Raw genomic sequence first — 25,757 nt, 5'->3', positions numbered from 1 at the left:
TCTTCCCTGTACCGGAAACAAGCTTTCAAGGACCGGTTTCTGGCATTCCAGCCGTCTTCAGCCCGGCTTGCTTGAATCCAGTGGCAAAGTGAGCAAGGGACTCACATCTGAGCATACCCTGCCACACTTATGGCGGCCAAAAGCGGTACAAAAGGGGGTGGTGATGGACGGAGCATCTTAATCAATCAAACACTCACACCCAGTCAAAGGATCTGGGTTTAATCCATCACCGTTCTTTAGCCCACTCTGCCATCTCAGTTAAGACATGGCTATATGCAAATCAGTCTGACCCTGTGCCTCATGGGAACAGTCCAGCCCGAACTGCCAAGCCATGTCTTCCCTGGACCGGAAACAAGCTTCCGAGGACCGTTTTCTGGCATTCCAGCCGTCTTCAGCCCGGCTTGCTTGAATCCAGTGGCAAAGTGAGCAAGGGACTCACGTCTGAGCATACCCTGCCACACTTATGGCGGCCAAAAGCGGTACAAAAGGGGGTGGTGATGGACGGAGCATCTGAATCAATCAAACACTCACACCCAGTCAAAGAATCTGGGTTTACTCCATCACCGTTCTTTAACCCACTCTGCCACCCCAGTTCAGACATGGCTATATGCAAATCAGTCTGACCCTGTGCCTCATGGGAACAGTCCAGCCTGAACTGCCAAGCCATGTCTTCCCTGAACCGGAAACAAGCTTCCAAGGACCGGATTCTGGCATTCCATCCGTCTTCAGCCCGGCTTGCTTGAATCCAGTGGCAAAGTGAGCAAAGGACTCACATCTGAGCATACCCTGCCACACTTATGGCGGCCAAAAGCGGTACAAAAGGGGGTGGTGATGGACAGAGCATCTGTATCAATCAAACACTCACACCCAGTCAAAGGATCTGGGTTTAATCCATCACCGTTCTTTAGCCCACTCTGCCACCCCAGTTCAGACATGGCTATATGCAAATCAGTCTGACCCTGTGCCTCATGGGAACAGTCTAGCCCGAACTGCCAAGCCATGTCTTCCCTGGACCGGAAATAAGCTTCCGAGGACCGGTTTCTGGCATTCCAGCCGTCTTCAGCCCGTCTTGCTTGAATTCAGTGGCAAAGTGAGCAAGGGACTCACGTCTGAGCATACCCTGCCACACTTATGGCGGCCAAAAGCGGTACAAAAGGGGGTGGTGATGGACGGAACATCTGAATCAATCAAACACTCACACCCAGTCAAAGGATCTGGGTTTAATCCATCACCGTTCTTTAGCCCACTCTGCCACCCCAGTTCAGACATGGCTATATGCAAATCAGTCTGACCCTGTGCCTCATGGGAACAGTCTAGCCTGAACTGCCAAGCCATGTCTTCCCCGGACCGGAAACAAGCTTCCGAGGACGGGTTTCTGGCATTCCAGCCCTCTTCAGCCCGGCTTGCTTGAATCCAGTGGCAAAGTGAGCAAGGGACTCATGTCTGAGCATCCCCTGCCACACTTATGGCGGCCAAAAGCGGTACAAAAGGGGGTGGTGATGGACAGATTATCTGAATCAATCAAACACTCACACCCAGTCAAAGGATCTGGGTTTAATCCATCACCGTTCTTTAGCCCACTCGGCCAACCCAGTTCTGACATGGCTATATGCAAATCAGTCTGACCCTGTGCCTCATGGGAACAGTCCAGCCCGAACTGCCAAGCCATGTCTTCCCTGGGCCGGAAACAAGCTTCCGAGGACCGGTTTCTGGCATTCCAGCCGTCTTCAGCCCGGCTTGCTTGAATCCAGTGGCAATGTGAGCAATGGACTCACGTCTCAGCATACCCTGCCACACTTATGGCGGCCAAAAGCGGTACAAAAGGGGGTGGTGATGGACGGAGCATCTGAATCAATCAAACACTCACACCCAGTCAAAGGATCTGGGTTTAATCCATCACTGTTCTTTAGCCCACTCTGCCACCCCAGTTCAGATATGGCTATATGCAAATCAGTCTGACCCTGTGCCTCATGGGAACAGTCCAGCTCGAACTGCCAAGCCATGTCTTCCCTGGACCGGAAACAAGCTTTCGAGGACCGGTTTCTGGCATTCCAGCCGTCTTCAGCCCGGCTTGCTTGAATCCAGTGGCAAAGTGAGCAAGGGACTCACATCTGAGCATACCCTGCCACACTTATGGCGGCCAAAAGCGGTACAAAAGGGGGTGGTGATGGACGGAGCATCTTAATCAATCAAACACTCACACCCAGTCAAAGGATCTGGGTTTAATCCATCACCGTTCTTTAGCCCACTCTGCCATCTCAGTTAAGACATGGCTATATGCAAATCAGTCTGACCCTGTGCCTCATGGGAACAGTCCAGCCCGAACTGCCAAGCCATGTCTTCCCTGGACCGGAAACAAGCTTCCGAGGACCGGTTTCTGGCATTCCAGCCGTCTTCAGCCCGGCTTGCTTGAATCCAGTGGCAAAGTGAGCAAGGGACTCACGTCTGAGCATACCCTGCCACACTTATGGCGGCCAAAAGCAGTACAAAAGGGGGTGGTGATGGACGGAGCATCTGAATCAATCAAACACTCACACCCAGTCAAAGAATCTGGGTTTACTCCATCACCGTTCTTTAACCCACTCTGCCACCCCAGTTCAGACATGGCTATATGCAAATCAGTCTGACCCTGTGCCTCATGGGAACAGTCCAGCCTGAACTGCCAAGCCATGTCTTCCCTGAACCGGAAACAAGCTTCCAAGGACCGGATTCTGGCATTCCATCCGTCTTCAGCCCGGCTTGTTTGAATCCAGTGGCAAAGTGAGCAACGGACTCACATCTGAGCATACCCTGCCACACTTATGGTGGCCAAAAGCGGTACAAAAGGGGGTGGTGATGGACAGAGCATCTTTATCAATCAAACACTCACACCCAGTCAAAGGATCTGGGTTTAATCCATCACCGTTCTTTAGCCCACTCTGCCACCCCAGTTCAGACATGGCTATATGCAAATCAGTCTGACCCTGTGCCTCATGGGAACAGTCCAGCCCGAACTTCCAAGCCATGTCTTCCCTGTACCGGAAACAAGCTTTCAAGGACCGGTTTCTGGCATTCCAGCCGTCTTCAGCCCGGCTTGCTTGAATCCAGTGGCAAAGTGAGCAAGGGACTCACATCTGAGCATACCCTGCCACACTTATGGCGGCCAAAAGCGGTACAAAAGGGGGTGGTGATGGACGGAGCATCTTAATCAATCAAACACTCACACCCAGTCAAAGGATCTGGGTTTAATCCATCACCGTTCTTTAGCCCACTCTGCCATCTCAGTTAAGACATGGCTATATGCAAATCAGTCTGACCCTGTGCCTCATGGGAACAGTCCAGCCCGAACTGCCAAGCCATGTCTTCCCTGGACCGGAAACAAGCTTCCGAGGACCGTTTTCTGGCATTCCAGCCGTCTTCAGCCCGGCTTGCTTGAATCCAGTGGCAAAGTGAGCAAGGGACTCACGTCTGAGCATACCCTGCCACACTTATGGCGGCCAAAAGCGGTACAAAAGGGGGTGGTGATGGACGGAGCATCTGAATCAATCAAACACTCACACCCAGTCAAAGAATCTGGGTTTACTCCATCACCGTTCTTTAACCCACTCTGCCACCCCAGTTCAGACATGGCTATATGCAAATCAGTCTGACCCTGTGCCTCATGGGAACAGTCCAGCCTGAACTGCCAAGCCATGTCTTCCCTGAACCGGAAACAAGCTTCCAAGGACCGGATTCTGGCATTCCATCCGTCTTCAGCCCGGCTTGCTTGAATCCAGTGGCAAAGTGAGCAAAGGACTCACATCTGAGCATACCCTGCCACACTTATGGCGGCCAAAAGCGGTACAAAAGGGGGTGGTGATGGACAGAGCATCTGTATCAATCAAACACTCACACCCAGTCAAAGGATCTGGGTTTAATCCATCACCGTTCTTTAGCCCACTCTGCCACCCCAGTTCAGACATGGCTATATGCAAATCAGTCTGACCCTGTGCCTCATGGGAACAGTCTAGCCCGAACTGCCAAGCCATGTCTTCCCTGGACCGGAAATAAGCTTCCGAGGACCGGTTTCTGGCATTCCAGCCGTCTTCAGCCCGTCTTGCTTGAATTCAGTGGCAAAGTGAGCAAGGGACTCACGTCTGAGCATACCCTGCCACACTTATGGCGGCCAAAAGCGGTACAAAAGGGGGTGGTGATGGACGGAACATCTGAATCAATCAAACACTCACACCCAGTCAAAGGATCTGGGTTTAATCCATCACCGTTCTTTAGCCCACTCTGCCACCCCAGTTCAGACATGGCTATATGCAAATCAGTCTGACCCTGTGCCTCATGGGAACAGTCTAGCCTGAACTGCCAAGCCATGTCTTCCCCGGACCGGAAACAAGCTTCCGAGGACGGGTTTCTGGCATTCCAGCTCTCTTCAGCCCGGCTTGCTTGAATCCAGTGGCAAAGTGAGCAAGGGACTCATGTCTGAGCATCCCCTGCCACACTTATGGCGGCCAAAAGCGGTACAAAAGGGGGTGGTGATGGACAGATTATCTGAATCAATCAAACACTCACACCCAGTCAAAGGATCTGGGTTTAATCCATCACCGTTCTTTAGCCCACTCGGCCAACCCAGTTCTGACATGGCTATATGCAAATCAGTCTGACCCTGTGCCTCATGGGAACAGTCCAGCCCGAACTGCCAAGCCATGTCTTCCCTGGGCCGGAAACAAGCTTCCGAGGACCGGTTTCTGGCATTCCAGCCGTCTTCAGCCCAGCTTGCTTGAATCCAGTGGCAATGTGAGCAATGGACTCACGTCTCAGCATACCCTGCCACACTTATGGCGGCCAAAAGCGGTACAAAAGGGGGTGGTGATGGACGGAGCATCTGAATCAATCAAACACTCACACCCAGTCAAAGGATCTGGGTTTAATCCATCACTGTTCTTTAGCCCACTCTGCCACCCCAGTTCAGATATGGCTATATGCAAATCAGTCTGACCCTGTGCCTCATGGGAACAGTCCAGCTCGAACTGCCAAGCCATGTCTTCCCTGGACCGGAAACAAGCTTTCGAGGACCGGTTTCTGGCATTCCAGCCGTCTTCAGCCCGGCTTGCTTGAATCCAGTGGCAAAGTGAGCAAGGGACTCACATCTGAGCATACCCTGCCACACTTATGGCGGCCAAAAGCGGTACAAAAGGGGGTGGTGATGGACGGAGCATCTTAATCAATCAAACACTCACACCCAGTCAAAGAATCTGGGTTTACTCCATCACCGTTCTTTAACCCACTCTGCCACCCCAGTTCAGACATGGCTATATGCAAATCAGTCTGACCCTGTGCCTCATGGGAACAGTCCAGCCTGAACTGCCAAGCCATGTCTTCCCTGAACCGGAAACAAGCTTCCAAGGACCGGATTCTGGCATTCCATCCGTCTTCAGCCCGGCTTGTTTGAATCCAGTGGCAAAGTGAGCAACGGACTCACATCTGAGCATACCCTGCCACACTTATGGTGGCCAAAAGCGGTACAAAAGGGGGTGGTGATGGACAGAGCATCTTTATCAATCAAACACTCACACCCAGTCAAAGGATCTGGGTTTAATCCATCACCGTTCTTTAGCCCACTCTGCCACCCCAGTTCAGACATGGCTATATGCAAATCAGTCTGACCCTGTGCCTCATGGGAACAGTCCAGCCCGAACTTCCAAGCCATGTCTTCCCTGTACCGGAAACAAGCTTTCAAGGACCGGTTTCTGGCATTCCAGCCGTCTTCAGCCCGGCTTGCTTGAATCCAGTGGCAAAGTGAGCAAGGGACTCACATCTGAGCATACCCTGCCACACTTATGGCGGCCAAAAGCGGTACAAAAGGGGGTGGTGATGGACGGAGCATCTTAATCAATCAAACACTCACACCCAGTCAAAGGATCTGGGTTTAATCCATCACCGTTCTTTAGCCCACTCTGCCATCTCAGTTAAGACATGGCTATATGCAAATCAGTCTGACCCTGTGCCTCATGGGAACAGTCCAGCCCGAACTGCCAAGCCATGTCTTCCCTGGACCGGAAACAAGCTTCCGAGGACCGTTTTCTGGCATTCCAGCCGTCTTCAGCCCGGCTTGCTTGAATCCAGTGGCAAAGTGAGCAAGGGACTCACGTCTGAGCATACCCTGCCACACTTATGGCGGCCAAAAGCGGTACAAAAGGGGGTGGTGATGGACGGAGCATCTGAATCAATCAAACACTCACACCCAGTCAAAGAATCTGGGTTTACTCCATCACCGTTCTTTAACCCACTCTGCCACCCCAGTTCAGACATGGCTATATGCAAATCAGTCTGACCCTGTGCCTCATGGGAACAGTCCAGCCTGAACTGCCAAGCCATGTCTTCCCTGAACCGGAAACAAGCTTCTAAGGACCGGATTCTGGCATTCCATCCGTCTTCAGCCCGGCTTGCTTGAATCCAGTGGCAAAGTGAGCAAAGGACTCACATCTGAGCATACCCTGCCACACTTATGGCGGCCAAAAGCGGTACAAAAGGGGGTGGTGATGGACAGAGCATCTGTATCAATCAAACACTCACACCCAGTCAAAGGATCTGGGTTTAATCCATCACCGTTCTTTAGCCCACTCTGCCACCCCAGTTCAGACATGGCTATATGCAAATCAGTCTGACCCTGTGCCTCATGGGAACAGTCTAGCCCGAACTGCCAAGCCATGTCTTCCCTGGACCGAAAATAAGCTTCCGAGGACCGGTTTCTGGCATTCCAGCCGTCTTCAGCCCGTCTTGCTTGAATTCAGTGGCAAAGTGAGCAAGGGACTCACGTCTGAGCATACCCTGCCACACTTATGGTGGCCAAAAGCGGTACAAAAGGGGGTGGTGATGGACGGAACATCTGAATCAATCAAACACTCACACCCAGTCAAAGGATCTGGGTTTAATCCATCACCGTTCTTTAGCCCACTCTGCCACCCCAGTTCAGACATGGCTATATGCAAATCAGTCTGACCCTGTGCCTCATGGGAACAGTCTAGCCTGAACTGCCAAGCCATGTCTTCCCCGGACCGGAAACAAGCTTCCGAGGACGGGTTTCTGGCATTCCAGCCCTCTTCAGCCCGGCTTGCTTGAATCCAGTGGCAAAGTGAGCAAGGGACTCATGTCTGAGCATCCCCTGCCACACTTATGGCGGCCAAAAGCGGTACAAAAGGGGGTGGTGATGGACAGATTATCTGAATCAATCAAACACTCACACCCAGTCAAAGGATCTGGGTTTAATCCATCACCGTTCTTTAGCCCACTCGGCCAACCCAGTTCTGACATGGCTATATGCAAATCAGTCTGACCCTGTGCCTCATGGGAACAGTCCAGCCCGAACTGCCAAGCCATGTCTTCCCTGGGCCGGAAACAAGCTTCCGAGGACCGGTTTCTGGCATTCCAGCCGTCTTCAGCCCGGCTTGCTTGAATCCAGTGGCAATGTGAGCAATGGACTCACGACTCAGCATACCCTGCCACACTTATGGCGGCCAAAAGCGGTACAAAAGGGGGTGGTGATGGACGGAGCATCTGAATCAATCAAACACTCACACCCAGTCAAAGGATCTGGGTTTAATCCATCACTGTTCTTTAGCCCACTCTGCCACCCCAGTTCAGATATGGCTATATGCAAATCAGTCTGACCCTGTGCCTCATGGGAACAGTCCAGCTCGAACTGCCAAGCCATGTCTTCCCTGGACCGGAAACAAGCTTTCGAGGACCGGTTTCTGGCATTCCAGCCGTCTTCAGCCCGGCTTGCTTGAATCCAGTGGCAAAGTGAGCAAAGGACTCACATCTGAGCATACCCTGCCACACTTATGGCGGCCAAAAGCGGTACAAAAGGGGGTGGTGATGGACGGAGCATCTTAATCAATCAAACACTCACACCCAGTCAAAGGATCTGGGTTTAATCCATCACCGTTCTTTAGCCCACTCTGCCATCTCAGTTAAGACATGGCTATATGCAAATCAGTCTGACCCTGTGCCTCATGGGAACAGTCCAGCTCGAACCCCAAGCCATGTCTTCCCTGGACCGGAAACAAGCTTCCGAGGACCGGTTTCTGGCATTCCAGCCGTCTTCAGCCCGGCTTGCTTGAATCCAGTGGCAAAGTGAGCAAGGGACTCACGTCTGAGCATACCCTGCCACACTTATGGCGGCCAAAAGCAGTACAAAAGGGGGTGGTGATGGACGGAGCATCTGAATCAATCAAACACTCACACCCAGTCAAAGAATCTGGGTTTACTCCATCACCGTTCTTTAACCCACTCTGCCACCCCAGTTCAGACATGGCTATATGCAAATCAGTCTGACCCTGTGCCTCATGGGAACAGTCCAGCCTGAACTGCCAAGCCATGTCTTCCCTGAACCGGAAACAAGCTTCCAAGGACCGGATTCTGGCATTCCATCCGTCTTCAGCCCGGCTTGTTTGAATCCAGTGGCAAAGTGAGCAACGGACTCACTTCTGAGCATACCCTGCCACACTTATGGCGGCCAAAAGCGGTACAAAAGGGGGTGGTGATGGACAGAGCATCTTTATCAATCAAACACTCACACCCAGTCAAAGGATCTGGGTTTAATCCATCACCGTTCTTTAGCCCACTCTGCCACCCCAGTTCAGACATGGCTATATGCAAATCAGTCTGACCCTGTGCCTCATGGGAACAGTCTAGCCCGAACTGCCAAGCCATGTCTTCCCTGGACCGGAAACAAGCTTCCAAGGACCAGTTTCTGGCATTCCAGTCGTCTTCAGCCTGGCTTGCTTGAATCCAGAGGCAAAGTAAGTAAGGGACTCAAGTCTGAGCATACCCTGCCACACTTATGGCGGCCAAAAGTGGTACAAAAGGGGGTGGTGATGGATGGAGCATCTGAATCAATCAAACACTCACACCCAGTCAAAGGATCTGGGTTTAATCCATCACAGTTCTTTAGCCCACTCTGCCACCCCAGTTCAGACATGGCTATATGCAAATCAGTCTGACCCTGTGCCTCATGGGAACAGTCCAGCCCGAACTGCCAAGCCATGTCTTCCCAGGACCGGAAACAAGCTTCCGAGGACCGGTTTCTGGCATTCCAGCCGTCTTCAGCAAGGCTTGCTTGAATCCAGTGGCAAAGTGAGCAAGGGACTCACGTCTGAGCATACCCTGCCACACTTATGGTGGCCAAAAGTGGTACAAAAGGGGGTGGTGATGGACGGAGCATCTGAATCAATCAAACACTCACACCCAGTCAAAGGATCTGGGTTTAATCCATCACTGTTCTTTAGCCCACTCTGCCACCCCAGTTCAGACATGGCTATATGCAAATCAGTCTGCCCCTGTGACTCATGGGAACAGTCCAGCCCGATCTGTCAAGCCATGTCTTCCCTGGACCGGAAACAAGCTTCCGAGGACCGGTTTCTGGCATTCCAGACGTCTTCAGCCCGGCTTGCTTGAATCCAGTGGCAAAGTGAGCAAGGGACTCATGTCTGAGCATCCCCTGCCACACTTATGGCGGCTAAAAGTGGTACAAAAGGGGGTGGTGATGGACGGAGCATCTGAATCAATCAAACACTCACACCCAGTCAAAGGATCTGGGTTTAATCCATCACTGTTCTTTAGCCCACTCGGCCAACCCAGTTCTGACATGGCTATATGCAAATCAGTCTGACCCTGTGCCTCATGGGAACAGTCCAGCCCGAACTGCCAAGCCATGTCTTCCCTGGACCGGAAACAAGCTTCCGAGGACTGGTTTCTGGCATTCCAGCCGTCTTCAGCCCGGCTTGCTTGAATCCAGTGGCAATGTGAGCAATGGACTCACGTCTCAGCATACCCTGCCACACTTATGGCGGCCAAAAGCGGTACAAAAGGGGGTGGTGATGGACGGAGCATCTGAATCAATCAAACACTCACACCCAGTCAAAGGATCTGGGTTTAATCCATCACCGTTCTTTAGCCCACTCTGCCACCCCAGTTCAGACATGGCTATATGCAAATCAGTCTGACCCTGTGCCTCATGGGAACAGTCCAGCCCGAACTTCCAAGCCATGTCTTCCCTGTACCGGAAACAAGCTTTCAAGGACCGGTTTCTGGCATTCCAGCCGTCTTCAGCCCGGCTTGCTTGAATCCAGTGGCAAAGTGAGCAAGGGACTCACATCTGAGCATACCCTGCCACACTTATGGCGGCCAAAAGCGGTACAAAAGGGGGTGGTGATGGACGGAGCATCTTAATCAATCAAACACTCACACCCAGTCAAAGGATCTGGGTTTAATCCATCACCGTTCTTTAGCCCACTCTGCCATCTCAGTTAAGACATGGCTATATGCAAATCAGTCTGACCCTGTGCCTCATGGGAACAGTCCAGCCCGAACTGCCAAGCCATGTCTTCCCTGGACCGGAAACAAGCTTCCGAGGACCGTTTTCTGGCATTCCAGCCGTCTTCAGCCCGGCTTGCTTGAATCCAGTGGCAAAGTGAGCAAGGGACTCACGTCTGAGCATACCCTGCCACACTTATGGCGGCCAAAAGTGGTACAAAAGGGGGTGGTGATGGACGGAGCATCTGAATCAATCAAACACTCACACCCAGTCAAAGAATCTGGGTTTACTCCATCACCGTTCTTTAACCCACTCTGCCACCCCAGTTCAGACATGGCTATATGCAAATCAGTCTGACCCTGTGCCTCATGGGAACAGTCCAGCCTGAACTGCCAAGCCATGTCTTCCCTGAACCGGAAACAAGCTTCCAAGGACCGGATTCTGGCATTCCATCCGTCTTCAGCCCGGCTTGCTTGAATCCAGTGGCAAAGTGAGCAAAGGACTCACATCTGAGCATACCCTGCCACACTTATGGCGGCCAAAAGCGGTACAAAAGGGGGTGGTGATGGACAGAGCATCTGTATCAATCAAACACTCACACCCAGTCAAAGGATCTGGGTTTAATCCATCACCGTTCTTTAGCCCACTCTGCCACCCCAGTTCAGACATGGCTATATGCAAATCAGTCTGACCCTGTGCCTCATGGGAACAGTCCAGCCCGAACTGCCAAGCCATGTCTTCCCAGGACCGGAAACAAGCTTCCGAGGACCAGTTTCTGGCATTCCAGTCATCTTCAGCCTGGCTTGCTTGAATCCAGTGGCAAAGTAAGTAAGGGACTCAAGTCTGAGCATACCCTGCCACACTTATGGCGGCCAAAAGTGGTACAAAAGGGGGTGGTGATGGATGGAGCATCTGAATCAATCAAACACCCACACCCAGTCAAAGGATCTGGGTTTAATCCATCACAGTTCTTTAGCCCACTCTGCCACCCCAGTTCAGACATGGCTATATGCAAATCAGTCTGACCCTGTGCCTCATGGGAACAGTCCAGCCCGAACTGCCAAGCCATGTCTTCCCAGGACCGGAAACAAGCTTCCGAGGACCGGTTTCTGGCATTCCAGCCGTCTTCAGCAAGGCTTCCTTGAATCCAGTGGCAAAGTGAGCAAGGGACTCACGTCTGAGCATACCCTGCCACACTTATGGTGGCCAAAAGTGGTACAAAAGGGGGTGGTGATGGACAGAGCATCTGAATCAATCAAACACTCACACCCAGTCAAAGGATCTGGGTTTAATCCATCACTGTTCTTTAGCCCACTCTGCCACCCCAGTTCCGACATGGCTATATGCAAATCAGTCTGCCCCTGTGACTCATGGGAACAGTCCAGCCCGATCTGTCAAGCCATGTCTTCCCTGGACCGGAAACAAGCTTCCGAGGACCGGTTTCTGGCATTCCAGACGTCTTCAGCCCGGCTTGCTTGAATCCAGTGGCAAAGTGAGCAAGGGACTCATGTCTGAGCATCCCCTGCCACACTTATGGCGGCTAAAAGTGGTACAAAAGGGGGTGGTGATGGACGGAGCATCTGAATCAATCAAACACTCACACCCAGTCAAAGGATCTGGGTTTAATCCATCACTGTTCTTTAGCCCACTCGGCCAACCCAGTTCTGACATGGCTATATGCAAATCAGTCTGACCCTGTGCCTCATGGGAACAGTCCAGCCCGAACTGCCAAGCCATGTCTTCCCTGGACCGGAAACAAGCTTCCGAGGACTGGTTTCTGGCATTCCAGCCGTCTTCAGCCCGGCTTGCTTGAATCCAGTGGCAATGTGAGCAATGGACTCACGTCTCAGCATACCCTGCCACACTTATGGCGGCCAAAAGCGGTACAAAAGGGGGTGGTGATGGACGGAGCATCTGAATCAATCAAACACTCACACCCAGTCAAAGGATCTGGGTTTAATCCATCACCGTTCTTTAGCCCACTCTGCCACCCCAGTTCAGACATGGCTATATGCAAATCAGTCTGACCCTGTGCCTCATGGGAACAGTCCAGCCCGAACTTCCAAGCCATGTCTTCCCTGTACCGGAAACAAGCTTTCAAGGACCGGTTTCTGGCATTCCAGCCGTCTTCAGCCCGGCTTGCTTGAATCCAGTGGCAAAGTGAGCAAGGGACTCACATCTGAGCATACCCTGCCACACTTATGGCGGCCAAAAGCGGTACAAAAGGGGGTGGTGATGGACGGAGCATCTTAATCAATCAAACACTCACACCCAGTCAAAGGATCTGGGTTTAATCCATCACCGTTCTTTAGCCCACTCTGCCATCTCAGTTAAGACATGGCTATATGCAAATCAGTCTGACCCTGTGCCTCATGGGAACAGTCCAGCCCGAACCGCCAAGCCATGTCTTCCCTGGACCGGAAACAAGCTTCCGAGGACCGTTTTCTGGCATTCCAGCCGTCTTCAGCCCGGCTTGCTTGAATCCAGTGGCAAAGTGAGCAAGGGACTCACGTCTGAGCATACCCTGCCACACTTATGGCGGCCAAAAGTGGTACAAAAGGGGGTGGTGATGGACGGAGCATCTGAATCAATCAAACACTCACACCCAGTCAAAGAATCTGGGTTTACTCCATCACCGTTCTTTAACCCACTCTGCCACCCCAGTTCAGACATGGCTATATGCAAATCAGTCTGACCCTGTGCCTCATGGGAACAGTCCAGCCTGAACTGCCAAGCCATGTCTTCCCTGAACCGGAAACAAGCTTCCAAGGACCGGATTCTGGCATTCCATCCGTCTTCAGCCCGGCTTGCTTGAATCCAGTGGCAAAGTGAGCAAAGGACTCACATCTGAGCATACCCTGCCACACTTATGGCGGCCAAAAGCGGTACAAAAGGGGGTGGTGATGGACAGAGCATCTGTATCAATCAAACACTCACACCCAGTCAAAGGATCTGGGTTTAATCCATCACCGTTCTTTAGCCCACTCTGCCACCCCAGTTCAGACATGGCTATATGCAAATCAGTCTGACCCTGTGCCTCATGGGAACAGTCTAGCCCGAACTGCCAAGCCATGTCTTCCCTGGACCGGAAATAAGCTTCCGAGGACCGGTTTCTGGCATTCCAGCCGTCTTCAGCCCGTCTTGCTTGAATTCAGTGGCAAAGTGAGCAAGGGACTCACGTCTGAGCATACCCTGCCACACTTATGGCGGCCAAAAGCGGTACAAAAGGGGGTGGTGATGGACGGAACATCTGAATCAATCAAACACTCACACCCAGTCAAAGGATCTGGGTTTAATCCATCACCGTTCTTTAGCCCACTCTGCCACCCCAGTTCAGACATGGCTATATGCAAATCAGTCTGACCCTGTGCCTCATGGGAACAGTCTAGCCTGAACTGCCAAGCCATGTCTTCCCCAGACCGGAAACAAGCTTCCGAGGACGGGTTTCTGGCATTCCAGCCCTCTTCAGCCCGGCTTGCTTGAATCCAGTGGCAAAGTGAGCAAGGGACTCATGTCTGAGCATCCCCTGCCACACTTATGGCGGCCAAAAGCGGTACAAAAGGGGGTGGTGATGGACAGATTATCTGAATCAATCAAACACTCACACCCAGTCAAAGGATCTGGGTTTAATCCATCACCGTTCTTTAGCCCACTCGGCCAACCCAGTTCTGACATGGCTATATGCAAATCAGTCTGACCCTGTGCCTCATGGGAACAGTCCAGCCCGAACTGCCAAGCCATGTCTTACCTGGACCGGAAACAAGCTTCCGAGGACCGGTTTCTGGCATTCCAGCCGTCTTCAGCCCGGCTTGCTTGAATCCAGTGGCAATGTGAGCAATGGACTCACGTCTCAGCATACCCTGCCACACTTATGGCGGCCAAAAGCGGTACAAAAGGGGGTGGTGATGGACGGAGCATCTGAATCAATCAAACACTCACACCCAGTCAAAGGATCTGGGTTTAATCCATCACTGTTCTGTAGTGTAGTTCCTAGTTTCCCACTAGGCCCTGCGCATTGGAATAACATAAACAGTAGTATCGACGTGGAACTGCTTATATTCCAGGCCTCCACTGACTATGCTAAACTTAATTGGGTTGTGTTACCAACTAGCTCAGAGGTCACTGGAAACTTTCTTCTCTGCATAGGAAGTGATCAGCTTCCTTGGCACAGACAAGAAGGGATTCAGTTTTCCAACAACCGTGCAACATGACAACTTTGCTCCTCAGATCAAGAGTCGATCTCTAGGGTCGTGTGAAACAATAGACATAGATTTCACTCAGTCAGTCTAGTGCAGTTTACTTTCACAGCATGTAGAGAATAGAGAGACGGGCGTGTATCAATAAAGGGTTAACATTTATTGAACAGTCTTTCTTCTCGTACAAGAGAAATGTATTGCCACAATTGCAATAACTGTTATTATAAAAAGTACGTACAGTAAGATAAGAATAGCAAAATAGAACTGTAAAAGCATTGATATGGTTTCTTAGCCATACAATGGTTTAAAAGTAATAAAACATATATACAGTCATATATACATTAGGCTAACATACTCAACTGGTGCTTCTAACTAAGCCTACCCCAGTGTGCCTGACCTAAGCCTAACACGTGAGAAGGGGAGTAAGTAAGTAGCTTAAGTTAAGTTGGTTTTGCCAAGGTTTGTTTCAAGAATTCTCGTCTAAGGGTTTAGTCAACACCATACCTCTGAATAGAATGATGGAGGATTGGTATCTCCTTCAGGGGTCTCTCTCGATATCCCAGTCACCTGCGAGGGTAAACTGGAAGCGCCGGGACTGGATTTCTCTGCACGAGAAAGGCAGCGGCTTCTCTCAGCGCGTCGAGGAAGGAGGGGTGACAGCGTCCGCGGGCAGCTAGGCTGGATGTCTTCGCAGAGGACGGCTGCACGGCTCCTCAAGCGTACTGCACCATAGGTCGCGCTGTAGCGGCGATAATGGTAATCAGTAGCTTCACCACCACAGGATAGCAGGCTGCAGCGACAGAGTGCTAGATTTACCAACACAGGGTCATGCAGGCAGCTGGCATCAGCAACATGTTCGCTCATTGCTTAAGGCAACGTTGGTAATATTTATACCTGACAGGTGCTGGACATAAGACGTCAATTAAAGATGTCACTAGGAAGTGATAGTTATCAGTTGCTCATTAGAGTTCCATTACTAATCAAAACATAGCAAGCGGGGATTTCCAGGTTTGCTAAGTTTTTATCTTGTTGAAGAACTCGGAGTGTTATCTAGGAATATCAGATAGTGACTGCTGCTCTGTCATTGCACTAATTGGTCTCAAAGGAAGTAGCAGAGAGTCATGCTGGAATGTGGCTCTGTGGCTCTGCTCGTGTGAGGCCAGAGATGACTTTTCAGAAAATCGCACTTGAGCGGTTATGCCAATATAGGGAAAAAGGGGCTTTATAGCCGAATAGGGGCATAAGGTCACAGTATCGATCAGGAACCTAGATAAGCACATGACACCCACTCCACGAATTCATGTCCATCAAAATTACTAAAACTAAGCAATTAGATGCATGTGTAACATTGTGTAACATAGCCCACCCCAAAATACATAAATGCATTCGAAATAGGCGTACTTGTAATACATGGAATTTAGGTACTGTACGTAGTTTTAAAAGCATAGTAATCATTCAAAAATTATTGCATATGAAATCAATGAACGATTATGCATAAAGAATTACACATGAAGTATCTCTGACAGAAGAAATGCGAGATAAATCATCACATAAAAATGCATTGTAATAATATGTGTGCTAGAGGCTGGTGTTATGTTGTTATGTCTCTAGATGTGTTTTTTAGAAATAGAAGTGTGAAGCTTCTGTTCTCTAAGAATAGTTTTTACGTTAAGCAAAGAATTTGTTCGTGCCAAAAGGAGAGGGTCAATATTAAAAAATTGTCCAATTCAAAGAAAAATCAGTTTACCAAAGCTCCTGGCAGTTTTATGTTGATCAAAACTGAAGGCCGAATTCAGAGTTCATGGGAACGCTGTGTGTCGGAAAGCTTTTCAAAAGTTATTGTTTCTCTGTGGGTGAGAACATCGTATCAGACAGGCTCGCAAAGAATTGGTCTACAAAATCAGGTGATAGTTCAACCAAATTAGATAGCGCTGTAACTTGGCAGGTGTGAGAATGATTGCTGTCATCGAAGACAGGACCAGCCCTGCTCACAGAACGTTGTACCTGGATGATGTTGCTTTTGTCACTCGCTCCACTGTTACCACTTGGCTGTAGTACAGGAGTCTCCACGAATGCCGTCATCAGGATTGGTAGCCGCTGGGGACAACACAATGCGTGAGCCGTTATTGGACTGAGCAAAGTATCGACGTCCATTGGTACTGCTGATGGAAGTGAAAGACAGATGTCCAACACGCATTCATCGCCGCAAAGCATACACCGTAGCACAGGTAAAATGCAATTTTGCCATATTGGTCTGAATGAAAGGAACCAGGTCATATTTAGATCTCTCAGCCTGGCCAATCCGAGGACGTTAGTTATCCTGTCCCTGTAGCGCATTGCTAGGATTGTTTCTTCCATTCCCATGGGAGCTATGTCTGAGCCGAGGCTTGCCATAACGTAGCAGGAGGGTCAAAAATAGAATCCCTGCGATGAGTCCAAAAAATAGTGGAATACCACCAAAGATGGAGTGCACAAAATTAGGAAAGATTCCCAAAATTGCCTGGAAGGGTGTCAGCAGTCCCGTAAAGACTGTCTTAAATATGCCTGGGATGCTTGTAGCACTAGACATGTTAAGGAGTTGGTCGAGCATTTGTACGAAATGCACGGGGCAATTTGTTGATAAAAGGTCATGGACCTCAGTAGCCGTCCTTGCGACTAGAAGATCATACGTCTCTTTAGATGACGTTATAGGCACTGTTGTCTGTAAAAGCACAGATTTCATTTTGCTTAATGTATCAATTCGTATAGAATAGAGATTCAGACGAGGCCAGAGGGGAGTCACTAAGTCTGGAGGCCCGCTCGGGAACAATGCTTGCATGCAACATTTGACCATGGACGTTACTTGTACTAGATAACTTTTTCCGGGCGCGAGGCCACAGCACCTGTGATCCGTTCTTAGAATGTAACTCCCGTTTGCGAGTTGCATAAAGAAGGGCTCTATCTGAGTTGCAGGTGTGACTAGCTGGTGGCATGAAAGGTTGTTTGAATTGCCATCACATGCTCCGTGTAAATTAATACCCTGACACAAAAGTATACCGCTTAGTGAGTGTTTACAGTTGTCACCACTAAGAAATACATTTTTGTCGCTGTCACTATAGCAAGAATGAGTGTACGGTAATTTCCATTCGGATTTAACATATCCCTTACCCAATTGTTCATACTGGCCAGCAGGTATGTACTCAAGGCACTTTTTAAAGCGGAAAGTTGTTATCGGAATTGTGATAATTCCGTGTATTATCCATTCAATGACAGGACTCTCTGACATTGTCAATGGTAATCTCTCGAGTTTCTCGATGCTCAAGATTGTATAGTCTGCTCCTTTCTGTGCCAAACTGATCTGTTTATCAGTAAGGTTTAAAAATGGAAAATAATGACGTTGTGTTTATCAGACGCCAAGGCACATAGCCTGAACGAAGATTTTGCAGCGTCCAGCCTAGTTCTATAATAGAGCGTAATTGAGACTGGCCATGTTGTAACATTAGCAAATCTCTGTCTATCACATCAAAGGCAGAGGATACAATATTGTCCAAAGAATATATTCTGGAAGACAGAGTCATTAACCCATTGTCTACTACAGAAAGTGATTTTTCCAAATTAATACGATCAATTTCTCGTATTTTTTCAGCAGTTTCAATTTGCTTTACTTTCCAAGCCTCGTTGTATGCGGCATAGATGCTGGTCGCTATGAAACGCTTTTGACGCTGTTTGCGTGGTCCAAGAATGAAGTCGCGCAAATCAGCACCATCTTTTAATAAAGACAAGTGTTGCTTAATTTCAGCCAGTGTGGATGTAGTTAGCCATTCAAGGCAGAGTTTCCCTACACTGTATGTGGTTATAATCCCTGGATGTTGTCTCTGGGAGTATCTTGAGTCTAATCTGGTCATTTTTAAACCCTGTGTTTTATTCAGGAATCTATCTTGACAGCTATTTGTGTCTGTAGGCCAGATTAACCACTTTTTCCAATCAGGATTTGTTCTGTTGAAATGTAAAATTTGTGACACGTCTAACTCAATATCAGCTGTTGCATTTTCAGGTATTGGCTTTGGTATAGACGGTGTTTTAAGGTCTTTGTTCTTGGCTAGGCCAAGACAAGATGTTTGGTGTACAGTGTCATTTAAAAATAACATTTGTTCTGGTATCATGCAGGTTCTAAACAGTGCTTCTATGCCTTGCACCTGCCAATCTTTTGTACCCCAAATTGATTTCGTTTCAATATTATTTTTCCAATAATCAAAACCAAATGTCATCATTTTGTCATAAAATGCTTCTGAATATATCAATTTAGAATTTGTCAGCATTGTTTTCATTCCTGTTTTATCTAACAGTTTATAATAAAACGTTTCTGCATCACTGGTGTTAAACCCTGAAAAATATTTGAATTTCTCAAAAAATGCTTTAGAACTGCTTTTAGGTGGTGTAGAACAATGTTCCCATTGATTATACATAAAAACATTTCTAGGCTGTGCAGATTTATGCAAGTAATGATCCCCATAGTGGGTGTAACAGAATAACTGCTCATAACTAGATGAACCTTGTAAATAATCATGATCTGTGAATCTAGCTGACATTACTAAATCAGACATCATGTCATTAATACTGTTAAAGTCCCAATCATCAGAGAATGTACTTGGTGTCACAAAGTCACTTAAGGAAACCTTTAGTTGATGAGGATACTTCAGGATTTCGACCGGACCATAGATCTCATAGTCTGTTTTCTCCCATACTACCCCACCAGGTATTGGAATTGCTGTGACATTTACTGTTGACAGTTCTCTTTTCTTCACGTGGGATGATCTGTGTGGTTTCAGGACTAGGTTGATGTTCTGACTTGCTGTGTCCATTGTAATATATTTTCCTTCAATGAATTTTCCCAAACACAGTACCATGATGAGCCAAAGCAGGAGGAAAAATACACCTAGACCGAACCAGAACTCTAGCCAAGGGGAAATAAGGTAGATTTCCTTCAGTTGATGAAAGAGTTCCGTTGCTTTTTCTTTAAAAGACTTTTTTGTTTCTGGCATCACTTCCGGGTCATTTAAATCTTCAGAGAAGTTGTCGAAGTTGATGAAATAACCAGAGGCAGTTCTGTCAATTGATGGGATTGTTCTTTCAATCTGTCTCTCGGTAGCACTTTCTGATGCCACATCATTGTAGACTGGTGTTGTTTCTTGACAAACTGTTTCAATCTGTGTTTCAAGAGGCACGAGTTCCATGGCATTATTGCATAGTCCTTCATTGTGCACTGCAGGCTGATCGAATGTGATTAGTCTTTCAGTTTGAACCTCTTGGATTGTTGCAAGTTTGGGTATTCTGTTGTTTCTTGGGAGTCCACTGGGCCTACTGTTGATTATAGGCCACATGCTTGTGGTTTTACCAGATCGATGGACACGACTCTGTTCTCCTTTTTACCAGCAAGGGGCGGTAGCACAACTGATCTTGTTCCGGTGACTGCCAAGACAGGTACTGCTTTTCTGTAAGAAGGCCCAAATTCCTTCTTCACCGCGATCTTTTCTCTGACTAGATCCCCAATCTTTGGAATCCAGACAGGCCTTGCTGGGGCTGTTGCGGGTGGTGCCTCGTCAGTGGTACTTGGCTGTTGCTTTAACTTTATGTTGCTTAATGATTTTCTTGTTTCATTCAGTTCCTGTAAAACAGCCAAACGGTCTTTTACTTCAAACTGCTTTGTTTCTTCTTGTACCACTGACATCTGACTATCGAGGTCCTGAACGTTCATTCTTATTCCGAACAATAGTTCGTATGGGCTGAAACCTTTTAGAGAATTTCTTGGCATGTTGTTAAGACTAGTCTGGACACTTATTAAATGTTTGACCCACCCAGCGCCTGAACCTAATACCTTCGCTGTTATAGATTGCTTTATGTCACGGTTTTTTCTTTCTACCACACTATTCCCTTCGGGATGCGACGGACAAGAATACCGCAACCCAATTCCCATGCTGGCCATGGCCTCCTTATAGGCTCGAGAGCTGAAAGCAGGACCCTGGTCAGAATGGAACGTGGTAATTGCGTATGTGCCGATAAAGACTCGCAAATCTTTTATAACCGTTCTAGCGTCAGCCGAGCGCTGGGGCCACATCCATATGAACCTCGTACAGGAATCCACTGCTACCATGATATATCTATAGTTACCGTCCCTTTGTAGGGGACCACAGTGGTCCAGGTAAACACATGCAAATGGTTTATCCGAGATGAGAAGGGGTGTCTGCGCTGGTCGTTTCACTGTTGATACTTTTATCCTTTGGCATATGTCGCATTCTAATACATACTTTTTAGTTTGTGTTCTCAAGCGAGGCCACCAATATCTCTGTTTTAATAGTGATACTGTTGCGGAAACGCCAGCGTGTGCAGAAGCAAGCCCTTCGTGTGCCGCTTTTATTAGTCCTAGTCTGTGTTCCTTGTTTGGAATTACTCTATCCCCCACTCCAGGGATTCGAGCAAAAGGAACATTATTTGTATCCGTTAAGTACAAGTACTTTTCAGGAAAGCCTTTTGGGAGTGTTTTCTTATCATTTTTTACTGACGCACTGACAGCTTGTAGAACATCGCTGTCTATTTTTGTTTGTGACTGAGTTATCGCAGCTACGGAAGCCGTTTGCACAGCTGCCTTCGCGGCTTCATCAGCCAATGAATTCCCTGCAACGTGAACGCCATCACGTTGATGACTCAGTGTATGTATCACGTGAGTCTTTTGTAGTTCTTTTTGTAAAAGAACTACCTGTTCCCAAAGCATTTTATGCTTTATTGTGCCACCTTTTGCATCTTTGAAACCATTTTCCACCCAATTCTGCAAGTATTCATTATAAGATTGTACGCAATAAAAAGAATCGCACACTATTAGTGTGGGGAATTCGCGATCAGTATTTTCTAGCGCCATCTTAAATGCTACTAATTCAGCTCGTTGAGCCGAGCAATCTCCTAGAGATTGTGTTTTAGTGACCAATGGTCTAAATTTTCCTTTGTGCCAGCGACCTTTAACAATCGCGCACGCAGCACTGTAAGCTTGCTTACCCCCAACTGCGGGTTGTGCTGATCCGTCAGTATATATAATACTTCCGTATTCTTCGAGAGGCAGGATTTCAATTGGCAGAGGACATTCGTATTCATATTGTAAAAATTCCTGTGTTTTTAAGTTAGGATCAAATTCGTAAACTACGTCTGTTGCAGCAAGAGAATTAACCCACTGAATCCATCTCGGATGCAAAGCTTTAGCATTAGGAATGCTTGCTTTAGTTACCGCTTCTAAAGCCGGAATTGGTGTTACGATTATTATTCGTTTACCTTGTGCTAGGGGCCTTTCTTTCGCTACAGCAGTCTGAACCGCAGTTAGAATTTTCTCCGTTGAACTGAATTTTATTTCAGCCTTTGTGTACAAATGTGATTTGTAAGCTATTGGTACCTTTTCTCCCTCATTAGAGGTTAGGTACGTGAATCCGCATCTTCCTGGGATGACTCGGATTACAAGATCACGTGTGTTGTCACGTGTATCTAATTTTGTTTTTGCTAACATGTCTGTTTGCAGTGATCTCAAAATTTCTGTGTGTTTTTGAGTCCAATTGATTTGTTTTAAATCAGGTTTAATTAGTTCGTAGAGAGGTTTAACCCTCTCTGCGTAATTTAGGATGTAAGTTCTTCCGAAATTCAGAAAACCTAGTATGGATTGTAAATTCTTCAGCGTTTTTGGAGCTTGGAGTACAGCGCACTTCTCTAAGAAGTTGTCCGCTAGGCTTTTTCCTTCACTTGATAATTCGTACCCTAAAAACAGTACTGTCAGATGGGCAATTCGAGACTTTTTAAAGTTGAATTTGTAACCCTCTGCTGCGAACCCAAGTATAATGGTGTTCACTCTTTTCAAGTGAGTATCCAAGTCGTCGTCTGTGAGATAAATATCATCTACGTAAGATAATGCTTCATCATCATAGATTTGTAGTAACTCTGTTACCCTAGCTGAGAATAGTCCTGGGCTGTTCTTGAACCCCTGTGGGAGTCGACAGAATTTTTTCTGTGACCCGAATGCGGAGAAAGCGGTCAAGTATCTGCTTTCTGGTGCAATGTTTTGACAAAAGAAACCATTAGAAATGTCTAATGTCGTTTTGTATTTTTTCCTAACTATGTTATTCATTAGGGCTGCACTATGCGAGTTTTGTACTGCAAAAGTTTTGCAACATGTATTAAGGTGTCTGTAGTCCAAAACTAGACGATATGAATTGTCTGGCTTAGAGACAGGAAACAAAGGATTGTTCATTTGAGAGGTGCATGTTTCAATCACCCCCTGGTACTCAAGTTGATCTAAGATCTCCCTGACCTGTTTTTTAGCTTCTTGCTTTATGGGATACTGCCGTTGGGCAGTTGGTTCACTTTTTAGTTGGATTTTGTGAGGCGGTGAATCCTCATCCCATCCTACATGATTTTTATACAATGCAGGTGCCTGGGCTACAGCCCATTTCCTTGCATATGTGTATTTTTTGTGAATCGGTATGTGATTCGAGAAGGCAGGCATAATCACTTCTTCGCCACGAGGGCACTCCCTGACAAACTCCGGGGGCCAATCTTTTTCAGCTAACAGAATATCATAGCCTTTTGAGAGCTTATCCCAAAATAGACCCTTAATTTTCCTAGTCTTATCACCCTCTATACGCAATGTTATTTCGTATATTTTATGGGGCTCGCTAAGCCTGGCGTCGGCAGTTTCAACCTGAATGTATTCATTCGTGTCCACTGTCTCCAGATGACTCATCAAGATCTTGCGCGCTATACTGATTTCTGCTGCACTGTCCAACATTGTCAATGCCCACTCCCCGTTTTTCAACTGTGTCCTCAGTATTCTCGGCATGGTTGATTACTCTAATACTGGCTACCTTCTTTTTAGGAAATTGAGATTTCTTATTTTGAGCAGGTTCCTTGTCTTTGGACTTGGTGTGCTCTCCTGGGTCTGACCGTCCTCTTCTTTCCGAATTCTGTGGAAAAGATCGAGAGGGACGTGTATCAATACTTTGATATCTATCAGGTTTTTTCAGATTATCCCTATTTCTAAGGTTATATCTTTTCTCAGAGTGCTCCCGTTGGGGAGACTGGCGTTCTCGAGTCGGAGTTCTTTCCCTCCGTCGAGGAGACCTTCCTCTGGACTGGAAAACTTTTTCCTTGGGAGTGGATTGTTTATTTCCATCCCAGCTCTTTTTTGGAGTGTTTGAATTATTTTTAATAAATAATTTTTCAGGATTTTCGAGCAGTTGGGGCTTAACTGGTTTTCCACCCAAGCTGTCTCTACCTAATTCTTCATAGCATTTTTCTATGATTTTTGCAAGCTCAACAGGATCTTTTATATCTGTTTCCCTCAACTTCTGGCGAATCGCCACAGATGCTGCTTCTCCCTTTACATTGGCTAATAATATAGCCGTGACCTGCTTGAAGTCTTTCAGTAATTTCATACCTAGATTTAAAGCGGGCTCTGGACCGAATTCATTTTGAATCTGTTTTAGCACGTCTGGTATTACCGCCATAGACGGAACACCGTGTGTTTTTGTGTAAATGGAAGCAAAGACTGTACCCCAAGTGTCGCAGTCCTCCACGTGTGGTGCGATTCCCATAGGAAGGCAGATGGTCAAGATTCCGTGTTTCTCAATAGGGGTAGTATCAGGAAATACTGCCTCTATTTGAGTGATTTTCTGGGCTAACCAGAAAGGAATTTGTTCCCGTTTTACGGGTGTTTTACCAAGACATGACTGTATGTTCTGTGGTGTAATTTTATTTGTGTTCCCCTGATGAGGGGTCAGCTGTGGTGTATTAACAGCTGGCTGGACTGTTGCAGTCCGTATTACATATTGGACTAATTGCCTATGTATTTTTATTAATGTGTTTAGCTGTGCTAACAGCTCTTCTCTAGACATTTTTGCAATGTCAGGATGTGGTGTGTAGCTGGCTAGAACCGGCCACGTGGCTCCTGGTCTACCTAGTGGACCGAGCCTAGTTATGTGATCATTGTGTTTTAGGGCGCCATTAAACCAGAGCAGGTGCTCTTGAAATTTAAGTGGGATTTCAACCTCCTCGAAAGGAGCGTACTCTCCCGGAGGTTCCTCTATTTTGTAATAGTGAAACTCTTGTGTTATAGCGTTTACCGCTGGAAAGTTTATCCATGAATAGAATACCTCTGTCTGCCGATACTCGTGAGCCTCTATCACGAAAAATACTGTACCACCTTGAGGTGTCAGTCCATGTTCTATAAGTTTTAAAGTTATAGATCTTCTTAACTGGACCGGGATGATAATAGCATCCGGGTCTGCCTGTAGGAGACTCGTGTCTTCCTCTATTAGTATGGAAGCCAGTCTAACTGCTTCTTCATTGTCTGGCATTTTTTTAAAAATGCAGGCTTTGCAGAGTAGGTCTCCAAGGAGACAAAGATTAGATGCACAATATTTTGGAACACTGTATCCTTCAACGTTGAATAAACCAGAGCTTTACATAGGAATCTCTTCCTACTAAGGTCGGGCGGATTTTAACCTTTCACCCACTCCAGACGTCTATTGGAGTATTTACGGGAGAAAGGGGTGTGAAATATGCACGACTGAGTTACTCTATAAGTCTTGCGTTAGTTTATCGCCTTACCAAACGTTAGGGCGCCATGTAGTGTAGTTCCTAGTTTCCCACTAGGCCCTGCGCATTGGAATAACATAAACAGTAGTATCGACGTGGAACTGCTTATATTCCAGGCCTCCACTGACTATGCTAAACTTAATTGGGTTGTGTTACCAACTAGCTCAGAGGTCACTGGAAACTTTCTTCTCTGCATAGGAAGTGATCAGCTTCCTTGGCACAGACAAGAAGGGATTCAGTTTTCCAACAACCGTGCAACATGACAACTTTGCTCCTCAGATCAAGAGTCGATCTCTAGGGTCGTGTGAAACAATAGACATAGATTTCACTCAGTCAGTCTAGTGCAGTTTACTTTCACAGCATGTAGAGAATAGAGAGACGGGCGTGTATCAATAAAGGGTTAACATTTATTGAACAGTCTTTCTTCTCGTACAAGAGAAATGTATTGCCACAATTGCAATAACTGTTATTATAAAAAGTACGTACAGTAAGATAAGAATAGCAAAATAGAACTGTAAAAGCATTGATATGGTTTCTTAGCCATACAATAGTTTAAAAGTAATAAAACATATATACAGTCATATATACATTAGGCTAACATACTCAACTGGTGCTTCTAACTAAGCCTACCCCAGTGTGCCTGACCTAAGCCTAACACGTGAGAAGGGGAG

The sequence above is a fragment of the Lissotriton vulgaris genome, chromosome 10, assembly GCF_964263255.1.
Source record: "Lissotriton vulgaris chromosome 10, aLisVul1.2, whole genome shotgun sequence".
Classification (NCBI taxonomy): Eukaryota; Metazoa; Chordata; class Amphibia; order Caudata; family Salamandridae; genus Lissotriton; species Lissotriton vulgaris.
The sequence above is the reverse complement of the archived record's forward strand: the minus strand, read 5'-3'. Positions refer to the sequence as shown.